The sequence below is a fragment of the Setaria viridis genome, chromosome 2, assembly GCF_005286985.2.
Source record: "Setaria viridis chromosome 2, Setaria_viridis_v4.0, whole genome shotgun sequence".
Classification (NCBI taxonomy): domain Eukaryota; kingdom Viridiplantae; phylum Streptophyta; class Magnoliopsida; order Poales; family Poaceae; genus Setaria; species Setaria viridis.
Window position 1 is genome coordinate 3,172,897 of NC_048264.2, and position 6,786 is coordinate 3,179,682.

General features: G+C 51.0%; 1 pseudogene; it reads right to left on the reverse strand.

Annotated features, from left to right (window-relative positions):
* Positions 1 to 4,399: 4,399 nt before the first annotated feature.
* On the reverse strand, positions 4,400 to 6,619 carry LOC140221788 (uncharacterized; annotated as a pseudogene).
* Between the last annotated feature and the right edge of the window lie 167 nt (positions 6,620 to 6,786).

The following is a 6,786-nucleotide window of genomic DNA, read 5'->3' on the forward strand; positions in this document are numbered from 1 at the left end:
GACCCTGTGTATAACCAAGCTAGTGGTGGCAGATTGACTGATCAGCCTATCAACACAAACCTTTCATTTTTGTTTGAAAAAAAATAATTGCCTGCACGAAAACCGTGGTGCCGACACGTGCACGCCCACGTGCATGTCCTCTCCAGCTCGCTCTTGACCGCTCTTTTATCTGCAGCATCGTTGTCTACTGCTCTTTTGGAACCATTTTGCTTCATCCATCCTTACGTATGCATAGTTTATTTTCGAGAGAATTTTCTATTTGACACTGATAAAATGATTTATTTTTTTCTTGATCCTTAAAATTTTTTCGTTCCTTATTTGGTCACAGTTTCAACTTCCATTCTCAAATTGACACTCCGTTTGATTTTGCTGTTGTTAGATGCCATGTGAAAAGACCATTTTGCCCTCTCCTCTCTCATGGCTCAACACCGTTCGTCCTTGTGCAGCACCGCCGGTCGTCCCTGTGCAGTGTCGCGGCATAGTGAAGCCGAGCCCCCAAAATCGAAGCGTCGTCGGCCCCCACCGTCGTCGTCTCTGTGCAGCGCCTCCGTCCGCTGCTTGCAGCCACAGCGCCGCCGCCGGCCAAGCGCCTGCCCCGCTACCTGCCGTGCACCCTCAACGCCGCCGCGGCAGGCCGCGCGCCCGTAGTGCCGCCACCACTGCCTGCCGCGCCCCGCCGGCCGCGCCTGGCCCGACCCCCGTTCGCCTCGGCGCCGCCTACCGCCTGCCGCTAGGCCTCGGGACAGAGCCTCCCGCGCGGTAGGCCCCTCCTTGCTCGTCCCTGCGCCGCCGCCGGCACCGCCCCCACGCTCGCGCGCATGCCGCCTGCCGTAGATGTGCATTGCCGTAGGGCTACTTAGGCCATGAGATAAGGGGAGGGAGGAAGGAGAAGGGTGGTTGCGGTGCGCGTACGTTCTTCAAGAGGCAAAATGGTCTTTTTCCAGGAAATTTAACTGTAGTTGGATGGAACGGAGTGTCAATTTGGAAACGGAAGTTGAAACCGTGACCAAATAAGGAACGAAAAACTTTTGAAGGTCAAGAAAAGAATGGGTCATTTCATCATCGAACAGGGAATTCCCTCTTTATTTTAAAATAGTATATATGCAATGTAGCAGTGGCTATGCAGAGGCTAGCTATCAGTGGCTTTGAGCACGCATGTGATGCACGAGAATGTCTAGTATATATGCAATGTAGCAGTGGCATAGGCAGAGGCTAGCTATCAGTGGCTTTGAGCACACATGTGATGCACGAGAATGTCAAAGCAGTGTTGGACCTGTGACTGCATGCATGCATGGTATGCCATGCACCTGCGCTAAACCCCAGCAAGCATATGCATGGTGCATGAGGATCGTTGACAATTTCGCTCCCGCCTAATTTCGGCAAAAGATGCTCCAGTATAATAGTAACAGCAACCTTGTACATTAACTGGACGTACTCTCGAGCTAGCCCGATGGAGTCAGAGCAAGCTCATATATAAAATCAAATTCTTATAACACTACAAGACTCCATCACCTAGAGTTTTAATCAAATTCTTATAACACTACAAGACACCTGCATGAAAATTAAACTCTTGGCAATTGTTTTAGTAATCCTAGCTAGTATATATACTACTGTGAGAATTGAGTTATATCTCTTCATATATGCCCGACGAAATATCAACATCCCAGATCGACATGGTCCTGAAACATTTGCCTGTCCATGTGCATTGTTCTCGAGACAATAACCAATACGGTGACGTTTCACTTACAGCGACCACCCAAAGCTCTGCTGCACATCTTCTAGTATGGTTGTTGTTTCCTTTTGCTGTGGCCATTCCCAATGAACTAGCATATATGCACATCTCTGGGGACTTGATCGATATCCATCAGCCGCAGATAGAACTGCAGAAGAAGCAAGAGCCTTGCATTGTTTGGTCTTTGCTTGCCTCCTTTCGTTGTTGCACGTACGCGACGACGACTGATGCGATGTGTCACCACTGCACTGCTTGCTGGTACGTTTGGACTCGCTCGACATGCCGACATGTCGTTCAACCGTGTATGTCGATGGATCGATATGATGCACGTACGTGGCATCGGAGGCCCCACTGCATGCAGGTGATGAAACCGTGTGCCGCCTCCTCCCAAACCCGTGGTTTGCATGCAGGTGAGCATTCTATAATGCACGTACGCACGGCTGCAATCCCTCCGACTTACTCAGCCTCACGAATATCGAATTATGTATAACGACCAGATAGATCGAGATGAAAAAAAATATTCAACTCTCTGAGTACTGCATGCATGCATGGACACTGTGGATTCATGCATTCCGTGAACGACGACGCGTGAGCTGTGTAGCCATGGGCAGCGTATCCGTTGCAAATAAAGATTTCCAGTTTCCGATCCTGAGGAATTCTCATTTGAGATGGATGGATGGATCTGTGTTAGTCAACTGAATCTGAAACAGCCTCACGTAGTAGTAGCTATCTAAGGTCATAGGCTCATAGCTCTGAATGCGCATGCATGGTGTATGTATCTGGACTACCTAACTGCACGTACTACGTCAACGTGTGAACTGTTGTATATACACATGCAGTATCTGTACACCTTATTACGACCAAGACCGTACCCAGGCCACCCCAGATCGAACTGGCATGCAGTTTTTAGCGGAGTGTGTGGCTAGCCATTTCGTCATCCCAATCAGATCATTATCGGCCGTCCATGCATCCAAAAGCACACGCAGCAACAGCATGCAGTGGTGGCCTTCTTATCCTTCTAGGATCAACAAGAGCATCATCACCATCTCATACAACCGCAAGATTTAAAGCTCAAACAACAACAAAGGATACTTCTGCCTCACCTAATTTCGTTCTGATCCAGTCTACATATGCTTTTGCTGACAGTGAGTCACCAAAATAGCTCTCTATATGCTTCTCATCAAATGACCCATTATTGTATACGTGTGGGGACTCTGGAGCATACTAAGCTCCTGTATCAGCAGCACTACTTTCGCGGATAAGATCAGTACGTGTGCACATGCCCTTGGACCAATGGGGCATACAGACAGAGAACCGGCATCTGATGCTCATGTCCAGTGTCCACATTAGCATGCAATTATCATGTGGATATATGTGTCCACGTGGGATCACACACAAAAAGAATGGAACACGATCGATGGGGAAAAAGGCCACACTCCAAGGAAAGTTGACCTGCTAGCGAAGGTCAGGCCGTCAGAGCATCTACATTTGGTCAAAGCTGTAGTGTGCATGGTTGGTTACCTCATCAGCTGCGTAACAAGTATAAGGTCAGCTCAGCATTCAGTCAAAGACTAAGTTAAGTTGGATACGGAGCGTGTAGCTGCAACCAAATGCGCGTCACTGCGGGCATCATCACGCACGCATGGAAGAGTACGAGGTCCACACAACTGCTAGCTGCTGAAGAAATTGCAGTTCAGACGACACAAGCTTGTCGATCCTTCCTCGGTCGATCGATAGAGGCGCAGTAGTAAAGATATGCACAAGTGGATCGATGAGGTTTTGTTGGGTAATCGAGTTTTGCCACATTGTTGATCAATGATTCCACTAGCTAGGTTGAACAAGCAACATCAGCAAATGGAAGTCCGATTAAAGGATGAATTTACAATGACTTGCAGAAATGCCTATACATTGCTACGGATCCTTACTTGCTCTCACGTTATTATTCGCTTATTCCTAATATGTTGGCTTCGCTTCATAATATGTTGGTGCGTTGTCCCATTATAGTGGTAGGAAATATTTGTGGGTGGTTTGATACCATCTGTTTATTACGTGGGACCCACACATGGAAATAAAAAAATCATCGCTTAACCTCCGCTCTATCCATTCATTCGATTTTCCCCGTACTCATCATCATCCAGCCAGTCGCTGCCTCTTCATCCATCAGCACCACCCGCATCTTGCCCCATCCTCACCGTCGCCGAGGCGCTACGCATCTTGCCGTCCTCGCCGTCGCCCAGGAAAGGGTTCGTCCTCCCCGTGCCTAGCCTCATTCCCGCTTCGAGCGCTAGGTCACAGCGCCTCTGGCTGCCATGAGCAGGAGTGCGTTCTCCTCTTCTTCTCGTTTCCATCCACCTCCCTTCTATAATCCACTCCAAATTGTTCCAATCAAGTACAAAATTGAGCCCCCAATTGCTAGAAGTGGAGGCCTTAGTTCCGGATCCGAAGGGATGGATATCATTGAGAGGGGGCTGTGAGGTCTCGACCTCCGCCCCTATTTGCATTGCCTGCCAACTGCCGCTGTGCCCCCCTCCCTGGTGCCATGCCCTTGCTGGCACATGGCTCTACTTGGTTGACTGCAAGGAGACACTCGGCTCCTTGTTTTCTTTCCCCTTCCTCCTCTCTCCTTCACCCCTTAGGTTCAGGTAGCGGGTAGGGTGTGCAGCCCAAGTGAGCAGCTACTCGCCAAGGTGAGCGGCAGTAGATCAACATCACTCTAGCTAGTCATTTCGTATGGGTATGGAGGCGTGGTCAAAGTCCGAAAGCCAGTGTAAAATCGTATGAAAGCGATGGATGGCTGGTGATTGACGACAGAGCGGAGGGTAGCTGACCACCATTATCCACTAAGCAACGAAGGTGAACACAAGAGGGGAATGTGATGATCATGGTATGAACGACCAGAAGCTGCCGTCATCCATCATCATGATCTCGTTCAGCCCGTACCAGATGTCCTGCACCTTCGACACCGACCTCGCGCCGTGCTTCCCATCCGCCGCCGCCGCCACTGCCGCAAGAGCCACGTGCACCGGTAAGGACGCGTTCGACCCGCAGGTCTCGTGCAAGCTCTCGGGCAGCGGTTGCAGCAGGTGGTGGTGGCGGTGGTACGTCGAGGTCGACGCCTAGGAAGGTGCGGGCATGGGGCCGCGTTGTCAGGGAAGTTGAGCTTGGCGCGACGGCCCCGAAGCACGACGACGGTGATATTGTAGGCACACGCAGCATCCTCGGCGGTGTCGAAGGTGCCAAGCCACTTGCGCACGGCACGGTGCGGGTCGTAGATCTCCACCACCCACTTGCCCCACGGCCGCGGCCGCACGCCATGGTACTTGCTCACCCTCCCCCTTCGCCGCCGCCGCAGCTTGCCCACGCCCCCGGCGACTGCGGCACGGCTCGCGAACGCGAACTACTCCCCTCCGTCGTCGTTGTCACTGCTCGACCCGTCTGCGCCGCACGTGGTGCAGGCACACGCCGTGGGAGCTTCGACGACCAATTGCAATAAAGTTTGGGGACCTTTTTGGAAAATCATCAAGACATATTTCAATGACTGCGGGTTGATTACGAAAAAGTTGAGGAACTTTTTTCAAAATAACTACGATGGTTGGAAGAAACAACCGTAAGGTATAGACTACTGGAACGATGCAACATGCAAGTTGTTCATCAAAGGAAGTCATTGTTTGTATTCCTCCCTGTGCGCCTACGTTAAGAACTTGGTAAGTCGATGGATCGCCTATTGGAGTGCGTCATTATATTCAGAGATTAGTTGGAGAAGACAATGGTGCATGGGATTGGTTCTTTACGTTACTTTGTCAACTACTCATCTGACTCTTGCAGGAGCAGAAAATTTTCACCCAAAGAGATCGATCCATTTGCAGAGCTGCTCAAGCAATTGCAGTTCAGAAACAACCTGTCGATTCGATCCAGCAGCCGGGGCAGTCAACAAATGCAAGCACTAGCGGATGAGGTTTTTGTTGGGTAATCGAGTTTTGCCACGTACATGTTGATGAATTTCACTAGGGCTTGAACTTTGGACGATTTATGATTGCGGATGTGGAAGTCAATGCCTGATGCGCAACTTCACGTTGGTTTTGACCCAGACATCATAAAAGTCAGAGGTGGTCAATGAGGATCTTTAGCTTTTACCCTGTGTCCTGCACAGCTATATCTGATATCTGCATCAAACAAAAAAAAAACAATGTTCCAGAGAAAGCAAGAAAAAGAAGTGAATTAGCTGGGCCACTGGGCTGCAGCCCAAGGTAGACACATGGTCTGTAAAGAAGGTGACTTATGTGTGGTCACGGCCAGACAAGCCCAGAACGAGTCAATGCCCACGGGCCAAGCATCTAACAGCCCAAAAGCACATGGATCCGGGAGGTATTCCGATCTGGCTTCCGGAAGCCGGATAGTTATTTGGCTTCAAACGATTTAAGATTTATGTACTAGAGATCGTCCAATCGCCCTTCTCTCTTCCTCTCCTCTTACTTCTCTCTTGCGCTGCTGAGGAGTCTAGTTCGATGGAGCGGGCGGGAGGTGGGGAGGCGCCGCCGGCTGAGGTGGTGGTCGAGGTCGACGGGGTTAAGGTTAGGGTTTCCGGGTTTCGAGGCTTCCAACAGCAATCAGCCTTAGAGGAGGAGGGTGGCGGAAGCGGTGGAAGCCCAGCGGAGGTGATAGGTTGGCCGCTGGCGGAGTGAGGCAGCGCGGGAGCGTCGCCGGCCGTGCAGGGTCGAACAGCCGGTGGCGGGGGACGAGGAAGGCCACGAGGTTAGGAAGGGTGAGGTGGACGGTGAGTGCGGATGGTGGGCGGATGGCGTGGCGGCGTGGCAACCGCCGGCCGAGGCAGCGGTGACGAGGGCGGCGGGTGGAGGATGCCACGCGAGATAGAAGAAGCTGGAGCATTTATGGGCCCTTGAAGGGCCTAAGCTATCCTCCCTATCCGGCACACGGAAGCCAGATAGGAGTCCTCAATCCGGGTCCCTACGAAATTATGGAAACCTATATAGCTTCCAGAAGTTTTTTAGTTACCCAACTTCCACTATTTGAGATTTCGTGCACACAACACCATC